Raw genomic sequence first — 26,667 nt, forward strand, 5'->3', positions numbered from 1 at the left:
AAGTGTTAAGCAACTTTAATGATAAACATCACTGCCAGTCCCTCCTGTAGTTTTAGCCAGCATTAAAAAAGCCCTTAATTGACGGCAAGTGCACGAGGCTTGCTCTCCACAAATCCACAGGATTTCAATAGCCACCCGGTCTCTGCAGCTTCCTGCGCATGCACATACACTCCCCCTCTTGGCAGTGGTCACTCCAGTAAAGGGACCCCCCCCAAGGTATCTCATTCACTATGCATCTTGGGAGTGGGGGGTTCACCACAGTGCAAACTCCCAATGTGTATATGTCGATTCACTGCTCTGGTTCATACTAGTGCAACCTCTGTTACATGAGGAGTTTGCACAGGTGGATGAAGCGGATCAAATTTCCCTTGTCTAGACAAGCCCTTTTGCCTCCCGTCCTTTTGCTCGGTAGAAGATTAAACCATTTCCTGTTCCCCTGCGTTGCGACCAAGCTCACAGCCTTTCAGCTCCAGTGGTCTGAGTCCATGGGCTCCAGCCAATGGAACTAGAGCACACGGGGATGAAGGAAGTCCAGCAGCCAGCACAAGTGGCAACACACAAAAGAGGGACCATCTGCTCCCGTTTTGGAGGAGGGAGGAGAATGGAACATTCCAGCCTCTCCATCTGTACCCCTCTTTAGCAAAACTCACTCTGGATCAGCCAGGCCTGTTTCCACGCACTGTCGGTGGCTTCCCAGCCTGAAACGAGCCTCGGAGCCAGGGGAGCACAAATTAAACAACTTTCTGTACCAGATCCAAACGCTGCTGCTAACATCACCTGCCACTTCATCTGCTGACCACTGTACCAGCTACTGGGATGTTCAGGCAAAAAGCTGGCAGTACCCTGGATGGGAGAAGTTGCTTTAATTAGTTTGCAAATGAAGTTCCTCGAACACCATTATTTCCTCGTGCCTTCAAGGTCACTGTGCTATCTGAACTGCAACCGAGCTATCTGTTCTTGCCTGCTCAGCTAACACCACCCTTAGCAAGACAAGTTGAGGAGTTTTCTAATTTCAGCTCTGTCCCTAAATGACTCCTTGCGCCCCCTGAAAACTTCCAGCTTTGAGGACTGCCTGCGTTGGTACAAAAGGCAGAGCTTCCTGCTATGAGACACCGCAGCATCACTGCTTATACTCAGCAGCAGAGGAGCCAGGGGGCTTGCAGCTGTGAAACCCAGCTGTCCAGCCTGCTCCAAAGAGGATGGAGCCAGGCTGTTCTCAATGGTGAGAGATGACAGAACGAGGAGCGATGGTCTCAAGTTGCAGTGGGGGAGGTCTAGGTTGGATATTAGAAAAAACAATTTCCCTAGGCGGGTGGGGAAGCCCTGGGATGGGTTCCCTAGGGAGGGGGTGGAACCTCCATCCCTAGTAGTTTTTAAGTCCTGGCTTGACAAAGCCCTGGCTGGGATGATTGAGTTGGGGTTGGTCCTGCTTTGGGCAGGAGGTGGATTCGATGCATCCTGAGGTCTCTTCCAGCCCTAGGATTCTACGATTCGATGATTCCTCTACCCAGCCGCACCTGGGGGACAAAGCCACCCGGCCCTTTAACCATGAGAAAATGAGCAGTTGTGAGACTGAACCCCAACATTTCTATTCTTCCACAAAGCAGCATCAGGGAGGGTCCAGTTGCAAAGACCCAGCTACATGGCTCACGTGAATCCGCGCAGCACATCCTCTGGAAGAGTCCCACCAGTAGAGCATCCCTGGCCAGGCTGATAACCACACCTGTTGCCTATCACACCTCAGCAAGATAGTGATGGGCCAAGAAATCTAAATCACCCGGCCAGTGTCCCCGAAAGGGAGCGTGTGATAAATTCACCCACTGAATCAGTCCTGAGCGCCCAGTAGGACTCATCCTTCACATGCATACAGATTAAATATTTAAAAGTGCGATCTAAAGAGCCGGGTTATTTATTTTTGCTGGGGCTGATCAATCACTAGCATCCCCAAAGAATGCCAGACCTTTAGCTACTCATCTGATTACGCCCGCTGTAACAGTGTCATTCCTGCGCTGGTGCTTAATATTTCATCCTCATGGCTCCTAGGCAGAGCCAGAATGAAAGCTGATTTCCTGATGGAACAGTGCTTTGGCTTTTAGGGGGGGTCAATCCAATTCTTTTCAAGGGAAAGGGTGGGGGAGAGAGAGTGATTTCCCTCTTCACTTCAACGCAGCCAGAGTAACTTTAAAAATCATAATTCAAAAGAGAAAGGACGATTACGACCTGGCATGTGCACTGCAAACCTGCTGTTGAGTTTAAGACAAACAAGCGATCCCAAGGCCTGCAACACACAGCAGCTGCATGGCTTCTAGCAAAGGGTTCTGATTACAGTCCTGGCACTGCAGTCTGACCCAGCAGCAAGCTGGGCTGCTATCACACAAACTGAGTTTAGAGGCCTCAGCTGCATTGTTGGAGGCTAGTGGCAGGAACGTCGCTCGTTACCTCGTGGTGGGAAATCTGTCAGCGAACCAGGCGTTGGGAGAGATCGAGCTGCTAAGATAATCGTTGAATGCCCACACCACTTTCTTTACATGGCCGCTAAGCTCACTTTCTCCTTACGGGTCCACTTCCATTTCTCCTCCGAGTACAGAGATGCAGTATCTAATGTCATACATTTCTGGGGCCCCTATCCCCTGCAGTCCCTGCCGGGATCCAAGATTCAGACAAAGCTGGAACCATGGATCTGATCCCCTCAGGAGGTGACGATCAATTAAGACCTGGAGCCAAACCACATCTGGCTTAGATTTTGCAAAACCATGAGACACGCTATGTTTTCCCAACCAAAGACACCCTCCAGTTTACTCTCTCCCAGCGCCACGCAGAAACTTCATTACAACTTCATTGGGGACACCTTCTTCTTCCAGAGACCCTTGCAGAATTTCTCACAGTGAACATGCCATTTGCAGACACAGATAGGGAAACTGAGGCACAACGTGGCAGAAACGACTTGCCTGAAGTGACGCACTCCATCAGTGGCAGAGTGGGGGCAGAGAATGCCTGGTTTAGATTGTGATCTGCCTTTCTGTTTCATGTGTGCACCGTGCCAAACCTAGGAGGCTACAGATCCCAAGCAGCCCTGCTGTACAGCTAAGGAATGAGGATGAGAAAAAGAGACCTGGAAGGAAAGGAAGGAAAACGGATGCATTCGCAGCCCTGGTACGTTACAGTTCTGAGACCATCATGTGGCCCCACCCCTCCCCATCTCCGGTTTCGAAGAAGGGAGATGTCCCTCCAGACAGGTGGCAGGGAACAGCACTGCTCCAGAGAGGTGCTGCAGGGTTCAGAAAGGGCCCTGTGCTCTCTGTGGCGGGCTCAGAGCAGGACAAAATGGCTTTGAAGTCCAGGCTGTATTATTCCACGACATCTCTTTTGTGTGCCTGGCCTAATTGAATGGTTATGGTGGTACTAAGCAGCCCCTGCGTGCCAAGAGCGGAGTCAGCCGAATCTCTGGAATCATGTAATTTTTTGCATGACCGAGCGTGCAGATGTAATAAAAAAAGAAAGGGGAAAAAAAAAAACGGGCCTTAAATTAATCCCCAATTGACAAAGATGAATGGTTAGAGAGAGCTGACTTATAAACCTGCTGGCATGGAACTCAGCCCCTTTAACAGCTCCAGGGACTGAGAAGGACCACTCCAAGCCCTACTCAGAGATGGACCCCCAGAACAGAGGTTCCCTGCTCTGCATGTGGTTGCCTGCTGCACAAAGCAGTGAGAGGCTCGTTAGCAAACGAGGGTTCATTAATGAGCCTAAGGGTTGTTAATTACCCTCTGGCCATACGAAGCATTGTGTGGGACCCATCGGAGTGCACGGAACTTCTCCCCGCTACCACCACAAGTGGGAGAGGAGGCCTACGCAGCCACGTGACTGACAGGAGACGCTGCAATTCTGCGGTCAGTTTCACTTGCCTTTCAAACAGCGCCATCCTTATCCATACACAGACTACGCAGCTGAGTAGGGCACCCAAAAATGTGGGGCCCCACTGGGTCTTAATGTCCATCCACCTGCCTCTTTCTGTCGCCGTGCCATGGCGCTGTTCCTCCGGACAGGATCCTGTTCAAAGTGAAAAAGCATGCCAGACTCATTGGCACAACACTGAACCCATGAAAGAGCCATTGAGGTGGTAATAAAGCTATTCAACAGGTATTTGCCAACCCCACGTAGCTACAGTCAGTCTCTGTATTTACTAAGAGAGTCAACAAGACCTGAGTTTAAAATTTGTTCTAAAAATATTTCATGAGTGTGTTGCTGAAGATTATAAAATCACACCTCTAAAAAAATCGTTGTTCCCTCCCTCCCCCAACTATCATCAGACACAGGGGCTCCACTTTAATAGCCCTGCACGCGGCACCATAAATCCTAAGGAGAGCCCTGCTTTCAACATAGAGGAAACCCCTCTTCCTTGCTTCAGTGAGGGGCAGCCATTTTGTGAGTAGTTCAGATACAGTATCCTGGAAGAATCACACACACTGCACTCCCTCAAGTTCTGATCCCTCTGGGCTTCATAAACTACTCACATTAACTTTGCTCTTGACGGACTGGTTGTTTTGTCTTCATTGAGAATGCAAGGCATTGACACCAAAAGCATTTCTTCATGCCTGGAGAATATTCCACAGAGCTTAGGTTGACCGGAGACAGATCCCTGAAGTAAACATCGCTCACAGCACACCAAAGATTTGTCTAACACGTACGATACCCATGAAAGGTTTAACCTGGAGCAGGATGATTTCTGGAGATGCTGAGAACACCGCCAGCCAACGGACTGGAGGACACACTGCATCCAACTTGGCATTAGCTGATTGAACATGCTAAGACTTCCAGAAGGATTGGAAGTCCCATCTGAGACCCATCTTCCTCCATCACAAGCTCTTAAATACAGCATTTGTCCTTCTATCTCCCAGACCTTCAATCACTATGATATTGTTGTGACGTAGTGTTGGTACCTGGCTGGTTGCTATGCTGGGGCTGTGGGTGACCCCCACTGGCTGCTGTCTGTAGCACGGCCCAGCAGGACAGGGGATGAGTCACTAGGCAAGGGTCTCGCAACCTGTCCGACCCGCTACCCCCCAGGGAGAGGAACAAAGGAAGGTGGAATGCCGTCCCTGGCTGGGGGGCAGGGCTGGAAGAGAGTTTTAGTTTCTGTCTGGGATCAAGGAGGAAGCAGCCTAGGCAACAGGCTGGGATTTAGGGGCCCAGTCTCCCCCATCTCAAGGGGGGGCTGAGGCATCCTAGCCTGCCCGGTAACCAGATTACATCCGTGCTGTGCTGTATCCTGGAGAAGCAATAAACTCCCCTCTGTTCTACTGGCTGGTGGAGTCTGTTCGTGCCATTACGGGGGTGCAGGAGACAGGAAAACCCCGACGCGCCGTCACAATTGTTAAGAGGCCTGGGTGATCTGAGCCCAGCGCATCTCCTAGTTATAATTCTGGTGTGGATAGTGATTTGGGGCAAGTCACCCAACCTCCCTGTACCTCTGTTTCTACAACTGTAAAATGGGGATGATAAGGCTACTCACCTGACCACGAGAGAAATGCTAAGGGACATTTTCTCAAAATAGCCCACAATCCAGTCTCGCCTCCTCACCGTACCTGCAAACTTGGCATTTCGAGGTCTCTAAATCACCTACACTGAGCCTATAAAAACCTGTGTACGCACATCTTTGTGCTAGGATGTCACCGTAAGAGGAGATCTCAGTAAGACCAATCTGAAAAACTGCCCTCTGAAGGGTTACAGTGCTCTGACAACGAAACAGGCTAAATGAAGTAGACAAATTTATTATTACTCCAAACACGACAGGCTCTCCCATAATACACATCAGGAGGCACAAAGAAGGTTTTCAAAAATCAATCAGTTGGATAAAGATTTATTAATGTTATTCTTAGCGCACTTTAATTGCATGTATAAATTAAAAATGAGCTAATTCTGTACTGGGCAAAGCAACTGCACTCACCTAAAGAAATTGCACTTCAGCTTTTAATTCCATTTCAATTGCACACAGATGCACAAAGTTAACACCATGCTGCATAGAAATCAGAGCCTTTTTCAGATCGGGCACTTAAAAAAATTGCAGTCACAATTTGATTCCACTTCGACTGCACACATACATTTTTTAAAAAGTTACTGCTGTGCTGTGCAGAGCGGCATTAATTGAGTGTTAACGAGCTGTCAGATCAGTTTCCCACTGTCCTTATTATCAGATGTCAAGGTTTCAGGGATGCCCCAATTACACGTAATCAAAGGCTATTTAATATACAAAAAACTGATTCTTAGCCACTTGAGCTGATTAACCAGATGTCCCTATTATCTGGGTTCCAATTAGAGCTGGGTGGGGATTTTAGTGGGGAGTGGTAAATAGTTTATTTGTTAAAAAAAAAAAAAAAAAAAAAAACAACATTTTTAGGTCAAACCAAAGTATTTACAAATTCAAGTCAAATTCAGCTCATAATTTTAACTAACTAAAAGAAATGGAAATGCAACATTGCAACTTTTTGTTTCACAACTACTTTTATTTTGAAATTTAGCTAGATTTAATTTTTTTTAACAATGCTGTTCAGTCTATACGACACAGGTTGCTTAGATATTATGTCAATGGGAAGAACCCTGAAAATCCACAGATAGCCACTGCTCATTTTTGCGGCTACAGATGCGGATGTGGATACACATTTTGTATCTGGAACTTTGCAAATTTGCAGTATCTAGTTTATATCCGTGGATGTGGATGTGAATATCTTCAGATCATTTTTGCAAATATCTGCAGATACCAATTTTGTATCCATACAAGGCTCTATCAATGAGTATGCTATAAATGGGGAATTATAGGATCCAGTTCAGGAACTCATCTTTGTTCAGAACAACACGCCAGCTTAAGAGTTGTCCTGAATCAAGGCAATAGAAGTAACAGTGCCAAACTCCTGAAACCAGGATGGAATTAACGCAACGGCCAACTAGGCACACATGTAGGGTCCAAATATGGGGAAGGAGGAACCCAAAATGAGTGTGTTTTTGTTTTGACCTGATGGGCAACCTGAAAGAACTTTGCACACTTGAATGACTGGTCATGACGGAGGCGTGTCTGGACCAAATCTGAGTGAGTGGCATTCTATCCCCTGCACCAGGTCGCAATGCTGCTCACTCAAGTGCGTGACGTTCTTTCAGTTTTCACTCAAAGCCGCATCGGGATGAGTGGGCAGACAGAGTCTTCGTACACAGTTGAAGGTCATCTTGGCATACCCCCCAGAGCCATAGAGGGAGGAGGGCGCTGGGTAAAGAAACTGTTTCCTTCTCCAGCACTGGCAAGTGAACTGGCTGCTATGGGAATTTACAGCTGTGGCCTGGAAGGCAACATCCCCCAGGTGTATTGTATTCACCTTCTTTCCATGTCTCTGCTATTATTCACGTTGGAAGATAAAGGCCCAGATGTGTGTGTTTGCCTCAGGTCCAGGGATGAGTTAATGTAGAACTAAGCAGGGCCTTCAAACTGCTACTCATTTTCCAAGTCTTGGCTCCAGCTTTATTTTTATTGGCCCTTATTCCAACCAGGGAATGAAAGAAAATAACCACAATTGTCCCCCCAGAAAGAAAACCCATCTTTGTAAACACAGAACTAGAATCAAGCCCGCGTGAGACAAGCTCTGAGATTCACCAGGGACACAGCAGAGAACAAGAAGGAAAATCTTTCTGCAGCTGCAGAAAGCCTAGAGTGCTGGTCGACGGCGAGAAGAAACTTTGCTCTCCCCGTGGGTCATTAATATACAATACTTCAGTGACAAAAATCACAGCAGGCCCCATTCAATCCCCTTCACTTCTGTGAGGGTCTTATGCCACAACCAAGTCCATGGAGGAGATTAATTAAATTCAGGAAGTAAAGAATCGTCCCCAAGTTGTCAGAAAATTCCCTTCCTGTGAATTCCCTGCAGACTGGCTGTTCACACACACACACACACACACACACACACACACACACACACACACACACACACACACACACACACACACACACACACACACCCCCCTCCTAAAAAACACCCCTTGTCAACCACAGTGAAAGGAAAAGAGATTTCTGCTCTCTTGCTAGCCACCGTTTGGCTGGAAACATCACAGGTACCTGGAAAAGCTGAAGAAAATGATAAAAGCCCTACTCTGGACATAGTCAAAACTTCAGTGTCAGGCCTGAGAAACAGCTCTGAAAACATCCCTTCCCTTCTGTGTGGAAACACTGGCTTTGCTTTTCATCCTCCCACAGTGACAATTAGTGAGACATGGGACTTTAACTTACAGGAAGCATGTTGGGAGGGAAATTTAACATTTCCCAATGCTGTGATTGCCACATAGGGAGCGGGACTAGGACCTCAAAGAAAAGAAACCAACGCATGTCCATGCTGTTGGCCTATCCATAAACACACAGCACTGATACCCCCCGAGCTGTGTCCTATCTGTCTGATTTCAAAGTGACTCAGATTCTGCCTGTGGCTCATTCTGTGCTTGGAAAGATCTCATCAAAAAACTCTAATTACTTCTCTCAGGAAATTTTGGGAGAAACTTTTTTCAAAATTCCATGCAAAATGTGACCTCCCCTAAATGAAAAGCAAAAAGATTTTCGTTTGAAAGGGGGGGGGAAAAATCAGTTAAAATCCGTTTTGTTCGTATTTACCAAACTTTAAAGTTTCAAGTTAAAAAAAAAGATGACAAAATTTAACAAGGAGTCCTACAGCGCCGTAAAGGCAAATACATTTATCGGGGCATAAGTTTCCGTGAGCTGGAGTCTGCTTCGTCACCTAAAAGGGAAGACTACTGCCCAAAGGAGTGTTGGCTGCAAAGCCATTTATTTTGCATTCAAAATAACTATTTGACTGGTGCTCTTGAGAGGGAAGTTCAAAAGGTGCGTTGTAGCATATTCAGACACTCAGATCTGCACAAGCCCGGGCTGGGCTCTATTAAGAACTGCAGGGTCGGTCTATGTCCAGCAGCCTCAAGTAAGAATCCTTTTTATAGGCATTGCATCCAATGAGACAACAGCATCGATTCTTGCCCCAGACTCAAACCCCACACAGAGAGGAGAAAAACCATAACTTCATGCAACACAGGGCTCCCTAGGAAACCTAATCCGAACTAGCTAGTCCATGCCGCATGTAGCTGTGCGGCACGGGGTCTGAACTAAACGGCATTTAAAAATGGCGCCAGCCGGCTTTATGCAAATGAAGCCCGGGAAATTCAAATCCCGGGCTTCATTTGCAACTCCGTATGACTACATTACCCCCCCTAGTTCGAACTAGGGGGGTGGTGCAGACATACCCTCTGTGACATGGCAACAGATCCATGGAAAGGCAGCGCTACCCAACAGGCTGGGGGTTCTGTTACCAAACTGGCAGTGTGACGGAGAGCTCATCAGAACACTTTCCGACTGGACTGGGCAGCAGAAGGGGGACAAATCCTGCATTAGCAAGACAAGGGAGGTGGATTTTTAGGCCTACCAGAAGCATAAGGAGCCCACCGGAGCAGACACCACTTGGCAAGGACCCCCCCCCCCCCCCCCATGTGCCACGGAACAATTTGAGCAGCTGCGTGCGGAAGGAAACGGGCCGTGCCACACAGCTCCTCGAGGACACTTGAGATGAGAGACCGTTTTAAGGTGCCAAGGAGAACGAAGCAGATTCTGGTAGACGGGAGTGGAACAAGGCAAGAGCAGCGATGAATCTCGACATACTACACGAGGACAAGTCAAAGCAGCGGCGATTATAGTGCAGAGAAAAGAGATAGTGTCATGTACTTACAGTCCCCAGGTAGACTCCGCAACTGCTGGTCAAGCATTCCCTTCAAGCTTGGTCAGGCACTTTCTGGGGGGCAAAGAAAACAGGGTCTGAGGACTCTCGGAACGTGGATATTCTCAGCAGAGGACGTGGTGCTTTTTAAGGAAACCACTAAAGGTTTGCAGAATAATAATCATATGCAGCGCTGACAAAACACCACACGTGTTCAAAGCACCATGCAATCATTAAGCTACTTTCATCTCTCCCTGCAGAGACAACCCACAGGGGATACACGGGATCAGCTGCCCTCCCATATTTCCACCAGGGTTTATATTTTTTCCTTTTTTTGTGGAGAGTGCCTACCTCCCAGTATTGACAGTTACAACAATTATGCCTGCCTCGCAGTATCAGTTCAGTAAAATATTCTAACTCAGACCAGATCAGAAAATCACCCTAGAAATGAAAGTACCGTATACATTTTCTTACCACCTCTGACTATTATCTCCATTTTGCAGATGGGGAAAACAGAGGAACTGATGCAAGGAGATTTGCCTAAGGCAGTGACACAGCCTGTACGTTGCTAGGAAATACCAGGTGATGTTATACAATCTTATGCATTCTGCTGGTCTGAATGTATGGGCAATAAGATCTAGGAGAAATGCTTGTTGTTTCGTTATGGTGCAGCTCTTCTGTGAAGGTGAGCACATCATCAGGAAAAGTCTGTTCTCTGGCTCTGTGTCCAGGTCATTTCTAAGATGTAGAGCGTCTGCTCATAGGACAAGTGGCCATACAGGCAAAATGAAAACACAACATCCTTTGAAGAATCAGAATTAAAATTCATTCCTCTAGCCCACACGGCTATCTAAGAGTTCCTTCAGATGCTTCTCCTAACTCTAACTAAACTAGTCAACACTCTTGAGTCTGGGAATCTCATGGGAACAGCATCCCATGCTTTAATTTGGAACTTCCAGTCCTCAGAAAAAACTAAGTTTGATCAAACATAAAAGAATCAGAGAGGACAACATAAGCCAAGCTTCATCCAAATAGCCAGATCTCACCAGCTTTTGGAACTTCAGTAAGATGGTGATGATGATGGGCACATTTGATACACACACACACACACACACACTTTTAAGTCTCATAAAAGAAGCTGTGGGTGGGAAAAGGGCTGTCACAAACTCTTTCAAAATGTGTTCTTGAGTTGTTTCCCCCTCTGCCCAGCCTGTTGTTTCTCATTGTTGCTTTGTGCTCAGAGGACACCACCCAGCGACTGAGGCTCCCAGGTGCTGTGCATGGCACACGCATACAGTGAAAAGTCAATCATTGATCAAACAGCTCATCTGCTTACCCTGTACAGTACTGCAAGCTCCACAAAGCAGCGCATCTGTCTGCTTGCTTGTTTGCAAGGTGCCACAGCTGCAGGGCTCCAAAATAATAAGGACCAGTTCCTCCTTGATTGGAACACCGCTACTGTGACATGGTACGATCACCTTGGCATCACTGTGGCACAAAAAATGAATCACTTTCTCTCTGGGTTATGGGGGAATCAGGCTTGGTATTGAGAGACAGAGCTGCTAGGATTGCCTGCGCTGGAATCAATGTGTTGGAATGGAAGACCCTGCCTGATCAATGGAAAACCAAAGACCAGAAGACACCCGCTGCCAAGGCACCTGGACATGTGAACGCAGCACGGCTGTGTCCACAGAACTGGGGGCAGTGAGTTATTCAAATGCATCGTCATCCCCACCTTGCTTAGGTAGGCAGGTCATCTCAAGGGGAGGAGAGCTGAGGGCAAGGGGCTCCCGTTTGGAGGGCCAGCACAGGCTGACCAGACTGGAAGTCTTTCTCCAGCCTGTGCCTTCAGAGAGATTGCAGCCTCCTGCCTGACTTCCCAGATGGGCCTATGAGTCCCAGAAAGCTCATACGCATCATTTCACTTCCTCAGGATCATTAGTGGTGCCCAACCACTCCCTCTCTGGGACATCCGGTCTTGTGTCCTGCTCCCTATACCACGGAGGACTGGCTTGTCTGGCCGAGAGCCACAGGCCTCATCCTTGCCAGAGCAGCATCTCTCTATCCCAACTCAGCACTCACTCCCCACAAGGAACCGAGAATTCCCTCCCCTCAGTGGGGCACGTGGAAGGAGAGGGAATTCTTGCCTCTTCCTGTGGGGCAACCTGTCTCCTATCTCCTCCATGTGTGGGGTGATACTATTTGGTTTTTCCTTTCTCTGCCCTTCGTGGAATGCTGGATCCTCTGCCTTCTGATCTGCAGAAATGTATTCATGTATTCATTTAAAAGTTCTCTCTGTACTCAAGCGGGTGCTGCTTGTAATTGCTGGCGGCCAAAATCTGTTCTGTTTTTTCTGGCTGAGGTACCAGGCAATCATCAGCTGTAATTATTTCGAGTCTTGTTACAGATGGAACTCCGAGCTTTTCCGTCTTCAACAGAATTCATTATTCAAATGCAGACTCCAGCCGTCTGGAGGAGCTTCGGGAGGGACGGCTGCAGAGGAGCGGGCTGTGCCGAGTAGTGGTGAGCAGTGATATGGCGGGTGGGCGGACGGGAGAAAGTGAGGACAATGGGGTCCCCTGCGTGAATCATCCCTGATCTTTTCTGGGATCATCCTCACATCCGGGCCACTGACAAGCTGCAGTTTGGTTTTGGACAGAGGGAAAAGGCGTGCATTGCGGTGAGAACTCCTCCCGGGCCATTTAACGTGGAAGCCTCGGGAGTCAGTCGTTCCAGTGGTGCAAACCGGGATGCCTGGATTCTACTCCTGGTTTGAGGAGGGACTTTAGCCAAGTGGTTTGAGCAGCGGGTTGGGAGACGGAATTGCCAGGCTCTATTGAGAGCTCTGCCATGGACCTGCTGCACGAACTGGGGCATCTCTAGAGGACTTTGGGATGAGTGGATGTCAGATGCCAAAGATCTCTAAGGTGGACACCACACCCACAGGGGAAGACCCCGCCACCTCTCCCCACTAGGGATGTAAAATGTCAATCAAAATAGTTAACTGGTTAAACGATTAAAATCATATCACAGGAGTGGCCGCAGAAGTGAGGAAGGAGCCCTGTGTGTGCACCAGAGCTTGGCGAGAAGTTTTCAATGGGATGTTTTTAAACCCAGAAAATGCTGATGTGTGGCGACAGAAACCGTTCCCCGGGAAGGATCTGTTTCAACCAATTTCTCGTTTTCAATACATTTTGGGGGGGACAAATTCACAACCGTCCAAACATCCCACTCTGATATTTTCTAAGGGCCTTACCTTCAAACAAAAATGTTTGATCAAGGAGGAGGAAAACAATCACATTGCTGGTTTGTGATCATTGAGATTGTGACAAGAAAAAAAAATCAAGGTTAACTCACAGTGACATGAATTACTTTGGAATGACTAGTAATGACAATAGTGATGCACTTTAATTCCATTCTGCCAGATCCTCCCTTCAACACCCATTTCCCCCTCCCACTGAGAAAGGGCAATAAGCTATAGCGTGCTAGCCGAACGACCCCAGGGAATCAGACTGAGCTAGTGCAAAGTTCATGTCAGAGACATGCGAGTGGCTTCCTCTCAATCAGTCTTTCTTTCCGCCCAGAGGAGAAGAGACGAGGCAGGGGGGTTGACTGTGGAAAACCCCCTGGATTACACATGAGCAACTGCATGCTTTTAGACTGACTTGAAATGTATTGAGTGCCAAGACAGAGCCTGCATATTGGCACAGTGGCTAGCAAAACGGACCATCCAGCTGGGCTTATATAAATGAACCAAGCAACGGCATAAGAAGGGAGCTACCCACATGCTATTACCAGTCAACTGCCTGCAATGCACCAAGTGGCGAAAGGACCTGAGCACATTAATACATGCTAATGCGCCCTGATGAAAAATACTCTAGAAGAGGTAAAAGTCTTAGCGGGGTCGCTGTGTTAGTCTGTAACTTTAAAAACCAAGTAGTCCTGTGGCACCTCCGAGACTAACAAATATAGCAATATAGATATGTAGTGCCATGAGCTTTTGTGGGTTCAACCCACTTCCTCAGCTGAGATGATCTTGAGTGGAGAAAAAAGCAGGGGGGAGGGGGCTCAGAATAAGAAGGGAGAGGGAGAAAAAATGACCTGCCAATTGCAGTGCAGGTGCTAATGAGGTTAACTGAGAGGGATGGAGATGTCCCATGCTTAGCTTTTGATATCAATAGGGTGTTGAATGCAAGGCAAGGTGGTGTTTTAATACGTTAACTGGTTCAGGTCTTTGTTCAGGCCAAGCCAGAAGGTGTCAAATTTGCATATGAAGGTGACTTCTGCCCTCTCTCTCCCTGTAGCTGGCTTGTAAAATTCCTTTGTAAAAGCAGGGCTACTTTAAAATCCATTCCTGAGTATCCCGGCAGGTTAAAATGTTCCTCTACAGTGTTAACATTTTGAATATCTGATTTGTGTCCATTTATCCTTTGTCGCAGAAACTGTCCCGTTTGGCCAATATACACGGCAGAGGGGCATAGATGGCACTTGATAGCATGTATCACATTAGAGATTGTGCAGTTGTAGGAGTCCCTGATGTGGTGACTTATGTGCTGTAAGGGGTAGGAGGTCTGTTAAAAGGCCAAGGGCGCTGCAAAACCTGTTAGAGAAGGAGTCTCAGCAGGGTAGCTGTGTTAGTCTGTGACTTTAAAAAAACAAGGAGTCGTCCTGTAGCACCTTAGAGACTAATATATATATCTATATAGTGTTATGCGCATTTGTGGGCACAACCCACTTCTTCAGATGAGAGCAGAGAAGAAAGGGGAAGGAGCGAGTGGATGAATCAGAGCTGTGGTAAAAGAACAGGAGGGGAATAAATGCAGGGCACTGGGAAGTGAGGAGGAGGAAGGAGGAAACCAGGAAAGGTTTCGGGTCAGGAGAAGCAGAAGAAATGGTGCTGCGCATGCAAGCAGACACTGCTAGAGAGGGGACTTAGAAGGAAACCCCATCTAGAGGCGTAGCAGAGAGAGTATCAAGAGAAAAAAACTGAAAGGAAATCGAAAGGGTGAAAAAGGGGAACAGCTCAAAGAGTGAGGTTTGGAGGAAAACAGATCCTGACAACAGTAAACGAGACGCCGGCCCACAAGGGACCGACAAAGTGACGGAAACCAGTTCAAAGGTTCCTAATTGCCATGTGAGGTCCCAGCACGTGAAGAAACCCTGGGTATGGCGAAAGGAGGCCCGGCTGCAGCAGCAGCGGATCTAAGGAGCGGTTCAAGCCAAAGAGCAGCAAAGAACAGTACAGCTGGATTGGCTGCCACGGTGAGGAAAAGCTGAGTCTTCTCTGACACGACACAGCGTGTTGTTCTCGCTTTTGTTCTCGCTAATAACAATGCATTCAGTATTAACTGCACAGAGCGAGGAGGAGTCGCCTGTACGAGTTCACAAAGGTTGATGAGTGGTAACCTATAGTTTATTATGATAAGTAGTAAGTAATTGGTAACTTTCCATATTATTTATGCTCCTGGTATAATTCCTGCGTTTTCTAAAAATTTACAAGTCTCTTGTCTTGGTTTGCCTCTGCCTCTCGCCCCCTTAGCCTGGCAGGGCCATGACAGCCCCTCAGGACAGTGCCATACGAACACATTGGCATGGGGGTGAGACCAGGTCTAGCAATTGCAAAGCCTGGTTCACAATGCAGCATGGAGGCTCAAGGGCAGACCTGAACTCATCAAGTGCACAGGGCTGGGTGGGACTGCAGCAGAAGGCATATCTGAGCTGCCTTTACTCTCGCCAGCTCGGAGACTGAAGCAGCAAAGTCCTGAGGGCCCGATTTCATCATGGCTTAGCCACCCAAGTAACAACCCTGCACTTCAAGTGGGATCATATAGCCCATACTGCCACCACTTTGTGGCTCTCAGTTCCCGAGCTAGTTAGACCCTATCCAGCCTGGGTATGTTTAGCTAAGCGGCAGTCAGAGACAACATTCCCTCTAATGTTTCCATTTCTGTGTGGAATACATTTTGTTTTGTGCACTGAGGCATGCACATATGTGCACCACCCTGAAACACATGCTGCCAGCTGTGGGCGCTCTGCCAATCAGCTGGGCATCATTTGAATCTCTCCTGAGCGGCCACCGAAGACTCAGTTTACAGAGAACATGGGTCACAGGGTGCGACCGCAACCTTGACGTACCCTGCGTGACGGGGCTGGAAATGGAATCAGCTTTCCCAACCTTTTGCCACAGGCTCCAGACCACATGCTCCCCAGACCACATGCCAGCAGTCATGGCACGCCGGCGGAGCAGTGGATGGCGACAGGGCTGCCCTTTGTTTGGTTTGTGCAGCACCGAGCGCACCGGGGCTATGGGCCGTGACGGGGGCTGCTGCAATACAAACACCTGGAGGAAAACTGAGGCTGTCTTTAGGTGCTTGGTATAAGGAGGACGAGAGACGGTCTGAGGTAATTGTCACTGGCAGCTTCTCCTGCCCCCAGGCGATGCTGCCAATGAGGCAGCTACAAGTCTTGGGATTACGCCTCCCCCTCTGTCTTTCACTCTCAGGTGGGCCATTCCCCAAGTCTCTCACTCGCTCACCTGCAGCCTGCAATGCCCTGCCCATCCCCTCTCCCACGCCACATGCTGCCTTCAGCCAGAAAACCGTTTGGGTCATGGCTACACGGGCGCTGGGCCTCCCAACCCGGGCAGACGGACTTGCTCTAAAAAAGCTCGGGTGGGCCCCCTGAAAGGAACCGTGTGGACGTGGGAGCCCCAGCTAGCTGCCCAGGCTCAAACACAGGGGACTGGGCGGTTTGCCTGTGCCTCTGCACCCACATCCACATGCTGTCTCTTGCACATGAACCCGAGCCCCAGTGGAGAGACCTGGCGGGTGAGGCCTGGATGCTGTCAGGCTCGGGCATGCCAGTTGTCTTCCCAAAATTCCCTGCCCCCTCTGCTCTCTGGCTGCTCAGCGCCATCCCACCAGACACCCAGCTGGGGCGAGCACGTCAGAGAAGGGTTGCCAGATGGTTGAAACAAAAATGCCGAACACCCCCGTGCCCAAAAAAAAACACCAGGAAAAAATTCTGTTGGGACTTATTAAATGAAAATAAAACGGCATTAAACAGCATGTCCACATAAGAGCGAGTGCAGGGATAGGAACAGGGGAGCGGCTGAGCACTAAGACCCCTACATCTTTTGGCCGGCAGCCATTTTGTGCCGGCAGCCTTGGGGAACCAGGTAAACATGAGGGCTAGGGTCGGGGGGCTGAGGGTGATGGGGGCCAAGGGAGGGAGGTCAGGCGCTGAGTGTTTTTAGGGTTGCCAGGTGCCCAGCTTTTTCGCCTCCTGGCCGGGGAAAAATTCAGAAAATATCAGACATCTCAGGTGTCCAGTATTTTCTGAATTTTTCCACCGGACAGTAGCTGAAAATACCAGACTGTCCGGGTGAATACCGAACACCTGGCAACCCCACGTCAGAGTCTTGCACATGGGACAGACGTAAGCCCGGGCTGATGCGTTTTGCTGAGCGCTCTGGCTGAGTGCCTCAGGCTGTAAATGGAGCAAGCAGCGGCCTGGTCCGGCGAGGGTCTCCGCAGGGTCTGGACTCCGCCAGGAGAGCAGCAGCCGTTCCTCAGACTGACAAATGCAGGAAATGCAGCTGGGCCCACAGGCCTCTCGCTCGTCTCCACTGAAACCCTGGCTGCCAAAGTTGCTGCACCCGGGTCAGCTGGCAACAGGTCCCAGTCCCAGAACTGATCCAAAGGGGTCCCACAGAAGGGGAGAGAACACCTCCCTCCCACACAGCAGGGCAAGGGGAAGAGAATGGGGTGGGGGCAGGAATGAGAAGTCACCTCTCTCTCACACACGCACCCCTCCCCACCCCGGCGAGCGTCTCTCCTTTTCACCCCCAAACTGGAGTCTCTCTCGAGGTTCTGACCAAGGAAACTCACTCCGGCCCTTGCACTGCTAGGTTCCCCTCAGCCTGCACGCACAAGCACCATGGAGTGGGCTGCTCTGGTACGTCTGGCCCATAACCAGAGCGTGAGGCCCTAGAGAGTATCTGTTCCCGTAAGATTTCCAGCTTCACTTGCTGGCTGAAGGAAAGATCGGAAGGCATGAGGGTGGGGGGGACTCAGGCTCATTACAAATGGGGGGCTTTAAACAGGCTTGCTGCTGGGAACCTTGGAATCTTTAACGCTTTATCCTGGCCGCACCCCCATGAGGTGGGTGGTTATCCCCAGGAACCGGGGCAGGGAGAGAGGAACTGAGGCACAAGGAGGCTATGGCTATCCAGAGTCTGTGGCAGACTTTGGAGATAGAACCCAGACCTCCTGTCCCTCAGCCTCACTCCCAAAACCATCCTTCCTCTCAGCCGCCTTCCTGGAGTTGTAGGGACACCTGGCCCAGTGGCGAGGACAGGCAGGAGGTGGCAGCTAATAGAGCTGCATCGTTAAAGCCATTCCCAGCCGTTTCTGACAACTTCCGTCTGGTGTCTCTCCCACGAGGAGCCCGTCTGCAAATGAAGTTACTCTGGGCCTGAATTTCAAGCACAATAGCTATTCCAGAATCACTCCAAAGCCTAGGACATGGCTTCAGCCCCTCTGCCTTTGGCCACGTCGGTGGAACGGAGCAGCAGAATTCGAAGCCTCTCCCCCGATTCTGTATAGGTTTTCATACACGTTCAGCTCCGTCCAGGCACCCTAGCAGCTGAGCGCTTTCCCGTCGCGCACTAAGCAACGTGACTAATGGAACATGATATTACAGAATGAGCTGCTTTATAGCATCTGGGACGTGTTGTTTCTGGTGGCTTTATGAAATTGAGTGAGACTGCTGATGCTATGCGTGTTTCTCAAACCAGACGTGTGTCTCAGCCCTTCGTATTCAAAGATGTTGGACAGGTGTGCAGGGGCAGGGGCTTCCCCCAATAAGTATACTTTGAATACTGTACTGAATAAATGGAACCCAATTCTCTATTTGCCTTCTGTTTTGATGGACACTGGGTCATTAATTTTCCCATAAGTACCTTTCATTTCTTTTGAGCCATTCTTCTTTAGGGTTTTTTTTCCTTCCCAAGCAGAGGCTGTCAGAAGCGCCTTCTTCCTCCCTTGTTCGGTCTACACTGCAGGTTTCTTGCGCAAGAACGTTTTGCGTAGGAGTTCTTGTGCAAGAGCGCGTCCACGCTGCCGTGTGCTTTTGCACAAGAGTGTCCATGGCAGTGTGGACGCTCTCTTGTGCAAGAAAGCTGTGATGGCCATTTTAGCCATAGGGGTTTCCATCCTCTCGTGCAAAAAGGCTTATTCCTCGTGGGGAGAGGAATAGCTCTTGTGCAAAAAGCCCTCCCTTCTGACGATCTACTGTAAACTTTCTTGTGCACGAACGGGCTTGTAGTTTGGACGCTCCACAAGTGTTTGCGCAAGAAGCCTGCAGCGTAGACATAGCCGGCATGTTTCCATGTTGCTGAAATGACCCAGTGGATTTCTAGCTGGCTCTGCCTGGAAAGGCATTTCAGCTCCTCCTCCTCCGGCACCAGGCTCAGGCACAGCCAGGGCAGCGTTCGAGTCGCAGCGGGGAGACACTAACACAGATGGCATGTCGCTTCGGCTTCATGGAGCAACAGACGCCATCCTCCTGCAGCACGGGGTTTTAAGCAACTAGCCAGCTGAGCAATGTCCGACCACTTGGTTCGCCACACGTCTGTCCTCAGCAGACCTGAGCAACCCGCAGCCTGGTCTCGGGCTGGGGCAGGGTATGATCAAGCGAGTCGAAAAGAGGCAATGTGCAGGGGGAAGGAGGAGGATGAAAATGTTAATTAGTATGTGCGCGCCAACCCCTCCCTCTTCCCCCGTGATCTCCCTCCCCCAGCATGTTTAGACTCTCAGGGCAGCCGAAAAGGCCACGGGAGAAGTCAGCTGGGCACCAAAAGATCGAACAGGAGCCACTTACTCGCACTCCCCACTTTCTATATGCATTACACACACACAAACTGTATTAAAAAATGTTAAGATCACCAAGTCAAGCATTTAACTTTCATTCACCCCCTGGCACGTATGTCTAAGGATGATACAGTCTTCAATTACATGAGCACATATTAAGTTTTCCAGAGGACTCCTGGCTACCAGCTCTGGCTATAATTAATTCATACACACACACACACACACACACACACACACACACACACACACACACACACACACTCTATCTCTCTCTCCCCCTCTCATACAGACACACAGTCTCACACACACAGTCTCACTCTCTCTCTCTCACACACACACACACACACACACACACTCTATCTCTCTCTCCCCCTCTCATACAGACACACAGTCTCACACACAGTCTCACTCTCTCTCTCACACACACACACACACACAGTCTCTCTCATATACACACACACACACACACACACAGAGTCTCTTCCCCCTCCCCACACACACACACACACACACACACACACACACACCCCTCTACCTTCTCATGCAGATTACAGTCCAGCAGAGAGGGTATGAGACCAGGAACGAGGGGATCCCGTTAGATTCCCAGCTATTATGTACACCCCGTAGGAGCCCCAATCACAGATCAGGAGTTCTCCCTGCTAGGTGCAGACGGTCCCTGTCACACAAGGGTCACAGATGGACACAGACAGACGGGGTGTCACAGTGAGACCCAACTGATCAGCAGTGATAGCTGGTGCTGTGCCAGTGACTTGCTCTGTGTCCCTGGAGCTACACACGTCACTGTCCAGTGCCTCAGTTTCCCTACCTGAAAATAAGGGCATTCTCCCTTTGGAAAGTGGTTTCAGTTCTATGGGCAAAAAGCCCATAAGTGCTAAGCGTTATAATATTTAGCTACAGGCATCCACTCCTCTAAACAGTGAGGCCCCATAGAACTAGCTGTTACATATTTGTGCTCTCCGTATTCCACTGTCACCGCACAGAGATACCCTGGCTTTAAACACAGTGTCTGATAACTAGCTGCATAAGGGGCAAGAGATTTATGCAAGAGCAAACAGACATTGCTACTTGCAGACATGGGGTCTGAACACATGGCCTGCCCCATGGGATGGGTGGCTTTTAAACTGTGTGGTCCTGCATTGGGCAGGGGGCAGGACTCGAGGACTCCAGAGGTCTCTTCCAGCCCTGGGAATCTATGATTCGCTGATAACAGAATGTACCTGGAAGGCCAGGGCAACGCTTGCAGTCTGGAGCAACACTGCTGCGCGGGCTTGGGAGTATGGAATATGCGAGTACATGCATGTGAACGGGAAGAGGAGGCTGCTGTCAAACACAGGGATTATCCTCGGGCAGGAAGGCAAGGAATAAAGATTCACAAGCTCTTTAATTTACTCAGCCTGCAAACCCGCCCTCAAGGCCAAGGGCTGGCTGGGGCATCTCAGAAAGCAGGATCTAGGGGCAAATGAAGGACTAGGAAGCTGTTTCTGTAAGTTCTGTTCCAATGCAGAACCCAGGCGCTATACATGAGGATTTATACATAGTTAAAAGCACTTTACCCTACATGCAAGGTAGCAAGCTGCTACTGACCACCCAATTCCCTCCCTGCAGACCAGGTTTCTTTGCAGCAAAGGCACAAACAGCCCACAGCTGTGGCAGCTTATACCCACAGAAAAACTTAAAAAACAACAAACAATCTAGTAGCACCTTAACGACTAACAAAACATGTAGATGGGCTCATGAACGTTTGAGGGTGCAACCCACTTCTTCTTGTGCCCACAAAAGCTCGTGATACCATCTACATATTTTGTTAAGTCTTTAAAGTGTTACTAGACTGTTTGTTGTTGTTTAAGTTCCTGTTACAGACTAACTCAGCGGTCCCTCTGAAGCTTTTATATCCAGGGAGTGAGGTGTGACCTCTGACCTTTCAGTCTGTGGCCTTCTGGGAAATGTAGTTTTGTTGCAACTGTTCCAGGTTTATTTCAAAGAACGTGGTTCGCCTGTGGGGACTGTTGAATTAAAACAAGAGTGATGAGCAACCAGCTCTGCACTGAGATTAAATAAAGACAAATACCCCCATTAATACTATTATTTTGAATCTCACGATTTTTAATTCGGTCTCATGATTTCCAGGGCCTGCATTTTGAATGTTTTGTTTGGCAATGCTGCAAATCTAGCAATAGGCAATGAACATTCATTTGGACTGCAAGAGATACCACCACTTACACTGGATGGTTTAAAAAACACATCTGCCCTAAAAGATGGGAGTATGTCACTTCTCCCCAAGGAACTGAGCTTCACATCCCCAGAGGCATGTAGGCATCTAACTCTCATGGGTTTAGTAGGTGGTAGGTGCCTAAATCCCTTCGTAGTTCTGGTCTCGATTGCTAATTAATGGCCTTCACTCTGCAGGAAGAGAAGAGGTGCAAAGGGCTGGCTCAACATGCGGAGTGTGGCTATTTCCTCCCCTGTCCCTTCCCTCTTCACTGTTTAAACTGAAGAGAAGTTTGAATCCATTTATTTGCAGGGAGTTCCTGGCATCCCACATGCAGAGAGAGCGTGTGTGTGAGTGCCTGGGTGCGGCAAAAGCTGCAACATGACTGAGAAGAAATGGTGTCAACTTCAAAGCGGACAGCCTTGCTGCAGGACAGCAATCGGGCTCCTTGCAGAAGGGTTAGACGTGAGACTGCTTGGGGCCAGGGGAAATCCGGTGAAGGGCTGAAAGCTGCAGGTACAGCTGTAATGACAGAGCAGCTGTAAAAGATCAGCTGGTGTTGTAGGATGAGGCCTGAGACAAGCACTATGGATCTAATCACCCCCCCCCCAGCCCAAACCATCCCTCTAATCTTTCCGATCCATGTGCGGAATACATGTTTATGTGCACCGAGGCACATGCAAATATGTATCACCAATAGAAACAAAACCTAGCTGGGGGCGCTCTGCTAATCAGCTGGGCGGCATTTGAAACTCCCCTGAGTGGCCACACAAGCACCCCGCTTACAGAAAACAGACCAACAGCTGGATAAAGCTTGTCTGTGGAGGAGACAAGAGCTTTCTCTAGAGCCCATCTTAAGCTGTGGGATGAATTCCCATAGGATCAAAGAACTGCCTGAAATCCTCTGAGAAGATGCCAGCACATTTCTGTGACAGTCCTTTCAAGAAACCACATACGTAAGAACGGCCACACTGGGTCAGACCAAAGGTCCATCTAGCTCAGTGTCCTGTCGGCCGACAGTGGCCAATGCCAGGTGCCCCAGAGGGAGAGAACAGAACAGGAAATCCTCATATGATCCCTCCTCGGTCTCCCACTTCCAGAAAGAAACAGCAGCTAGGGACACCATTCCTACTCATCCTGGCTAATAGATTCATGGAGGTTGGGTCCCTCAATGGCTATCTAGCTCAAAGGATGGCAGGTATTCAATAAATAAACTCAGCTGAGTTTCCCCTTGCAGGAGAAGAGGGTGAAAGAGAGCACGGCAGGGCACAGCGCTAGTCATGTGGCTTTAGGGGTTTCTGGATGAGGGAAGTGAATAGACAAGACTCATTGAGCAGAGTTGCAACCGGTCAGGTTTGCCTCTTGCCTTCTTAGCATCAGGTCATCAAGGGCAAATCCGCACTTAGAATTAAGTCGACCTAATTTTGCTCATGCTACACTCCTGGAGCCGGCCATCCTCCCCAGAAGTGCTAGCCCCCGTCGGTGTGGGGGCACTGGGGGATGGTTTCCGAAAGGCAGCGACGAGAGTAGCACAGCATTCACACTGACACTGCATCAGCCTAACTCCAGCAAGCTAAGCCCTGCAGCCCACACACCTAGCAGGTGTGGGTCACTGTCCCATGGAGTGGCACTTAGACCACTTACAGCGAGAGCTAAGAACAAGGGAGCTTTACAGCCCCAGCTGGGAGCCAGCGGACTTTATAGCTCAAACTGTAGCATCTCCTCTGTTAAGCTCCAGAGATCTCAGGTTCAGATCTGCCCAGTGGTGGTTACAACTGCACCCCTTGTAGAGGTGGACTTAGTAAGCCAGCACAGTGGGCAATCTACGTCGGTGGGAGTGGCGTTTTAGTGTAGACACTTACGGGGTAGGTCGACATAAGCAGCCTCACATTCACCTAATTCTGCAGCACAGAGACAAAGCCTCAGATTGGCTTGTCTGCCCCTAAGAGCTGGACCAAGGATACGGGACTGACCTTGAGATGTCCAGAGAGCAAAACAAGGACAGAGGCTATTAGCTCTGTAGAAAGTTGGTTGTCGAGCAGACTGATTGCAACACCACCCAAGGCAGCTGGCAAATGCTATTTTGCATCTTTTAGCATAGGAACCCCAAGTACTCTGTAAACATTAGCACCTGTGTGCAAGTTCACTGTGTGTAGGGATTGTCAGCATCCCCATTTTACAGAAGGAAGTAGCGATCCCCGGCCAGAGGCAGGACTAGAATCCATGGATCCCAAGCCCCCATCCTCTGCTGGTCACTAAAGCGGGCACCAGCTCCCAGAAAGGAAATAACCCCGCCCCCTCTCCCCCCGCCCCGGCCCTGAGAGGAGTTGGGGGGGCTACAATAAAGATCAAAGGAACCCAGCAAAGGGGCTAGCAGCATATGTGAAAGCTCTGTGGATACAAGACGGGCAGGCAGGGTTGACAGCTCGCCACGCTGTCTTTGTCTCCTGCAAAAACAAAAGCCCCGAAGAAACGCAATTAAAATATTATAATTATTTGCAGTGGCGTATTTGCTTTTATCGGCTCCTGTTTAAAAGGATGCAAACAGGGGCGACGTTAGCATTCCAGTCAGCCAGGCGCCCTCCTACAAGGATGGAAATAGGAGTTTTAGGCAACTTTGTTGTGTTGATTTTTGTGGTGTGTTTTTCGATTTCTCAAGCGCACATTCGGATGGTCAAATCTGAAAACACTCTGGTGGTTTCTTCCCCTCAGCACCCCCAACTGAGCAGCTGCACAGTGTGTGTACTAGAGAAACGCAAAAATGGGAAGCACAAAGCCCTGACATGTACTCAGGGGGGCAACCCAAAGAAACATGTGGAATCATTGAGTAGGGCCACATAGCCACAGCAGACTTACAGATGATGCAGAACCACCACCTAGAGGCATATTCGTATTAGTACGAGTATTGCTGGCAGATCTAGGGAAGTCATTATTCCTCTTGATTGGGCACTGGTGAGGCCACATCTGGAGTATTGCGTCCAGCTCTGGGTCCCCCACTACAGAAAGGGTGTGGACACATTGTGTTGCCCTCAGCTGGACTTTCTCCAAATAACTAGGGGGCTGGAGCACATGACCTACACATGGAGCACAGAGGCTGCGGGATGTGGGCTTATTTTGGCTACGTCTACACTGCGTTGCTATTTTGGGATACCAGAGGCATCCCGAAATAGCAACACACGTCCAAGGAACACGTCCGCTTTTTCGGAAAAAAAATGTCAAAAGAATAGACATGATCTTTCACCAACCCCATAAACCTCGTTCTATGAGGAATAAGGGATGGCTTGAGAGAGCATTTTCTTTTGCAATTTGGCGCCATGTAGACATGCCAAATTTCGAAAGAGCAAATCATGTATCTTTTTCCGATTTAACAGTGCAGTCTAGATGTAACCCTAGTCTGCAGAAGAGAAGAATGAGGAGGGATTTGACAGCAGCCTTCAACAAGGGGGGTTCCAAATAGGGTGGAGAGAGGCTGTTCACAGTAGAGACGGATGGCAGAACAAGGGGAAATGGTCTTAAGTTGCAGTGGGGAGGTCTAGGTTGGATATTCGAAAAAACTATTTCCTTAGGAAGGTGGTGAGGCACTGGGCTGGGTTCCCTAGGGACGGGGTGGAATCTCCATCCCTAGAGGTTTTTAAGTCCCAGCTTGACAAAGCCCTGGCTGGGATGATGACCTCTTGAGGTCAATGACCTCTTGAGGTCTCCTCCAATCCCTAGGATCCTACATCGAGAGGCCAATGGAGGAAACCACTTACAGTGGTGACCGGTTGCCAGTAGACGATGCTATGCAAAGATCTCCAGACATGGAGTAGAAGAGGCACCTGGAAGCTTGCAGAAGCTGTGTCATAGCAAGCCAAGTGCCACCTCATGACAAGGTCCTCTTGTCTCAACTGGACCCTGACACTTAATAGAGAGAGAGGAACCTGCCCACAACATTTTGGCACTTGAGGCGGGGCGCTCAAATGACATCCCCATGCCTCCTCGCTTGGGACAAAACTGAAAGGTCTCAATTCTGTCTTCTTCCTGTTCTACTCCTCTCATGGCACTCCCCCATCTCTGTGCATCTAGAGCAGAGAGAAAACATCTGCACCAGCAGCAGACACAATTTTCTACACTCTGGGTCCTAGTGGTGTTCCCCTTTCCCCCCACAGTCTGGCACCTGAGGTGGCCACCTCAGTTTACCTCATGGTGAGGCCAGCTCTGCCTACTTGGGGCTTAAAGAATAAAACCACCCGGCGATGGAGAACCACCTGAGGACTGTCATGGGGCTCTGAGAACATGACGGAACAGAGACGAGATGTCAAGGTTTGGATCGGGCCTGGCAGGAGCTGGGGGTTGGTGCTTTCACCAAGTCCAGGCTGGGCAGTGAATGCTGCGGTGGGAAGGAGTGGTTCCAGGCTATCTGGCCTTGCAGCTCGGGAAGAAGAAACAGGCATTGCCGAGGTCCTCGCGTGGGGAGAGCGGCCTCTCTGCGCACACATCCCTCCACCCCCTTCAGCCCTCTTGAGCACCCAGCATCTAAGAGAGTCCTCTGCTACCACGTGTTAGCTGGGCTCCTAGTCTGCATCCACTAGGCTGGCTTCTGTCTCCCTGCATTTAATTGGTATTAAAGATTAAAAAGCAAATTACCAAAGCAATCACACAGAATCCACTTGTCTATATTTCACAACAGCTCCCAAGCAGTTTGATATTTACTGTCAGCTGGCATTTAATTACCGAGCCAGATTCAGAGACTATAATTGACGGAGGACTAATTCTTGAAAGGGACGCTCTTGCCATACTAGAATGTGCTGGCTAATTGAAGCAAATACCC

General features: G+C 49.3%; 1 protein-coding gene across 1 annotated transcript in view; it reads right to left on the minus strand.

The window, feature by feature from the left end:
• Window positions 1-26,667, minus strand: part of LOC142824448 (opioid-binding protein/cell adhesion molecule homolog) — a 999,900-nt gene that overhangs the window by 940,211 nt on the left and 33,022 nt on the right. The window contains exon 2 of the mRNA XM_075916420.1: window positions 9,768-9,830. The gene's annotated coding sequence lies outside the window, so the exon portion shown is untranslated. The remainder of the gene's footprint in view (window positions 1-9,767; window positions 9,831-26,667) is intronic.

The sequence above is a fragment of the Pelodiscus sinensis genome, unplaced genomic scaffold (genome assembly GCF_049634645.1).
Source record: "Pelodiscus sinensis isolate JC-2024 unplaced genomic scaffold, ASM4963464v1 ctg35, whole genome shotgun sequence".
In the NCBI taxonomy this organism is placed as follows: domain Eukaryota; kingdom Metazoa; phylum Chordata; order Testudines; family Trionychidae; genus Pelodiscus; species Pelodiscus sinensis.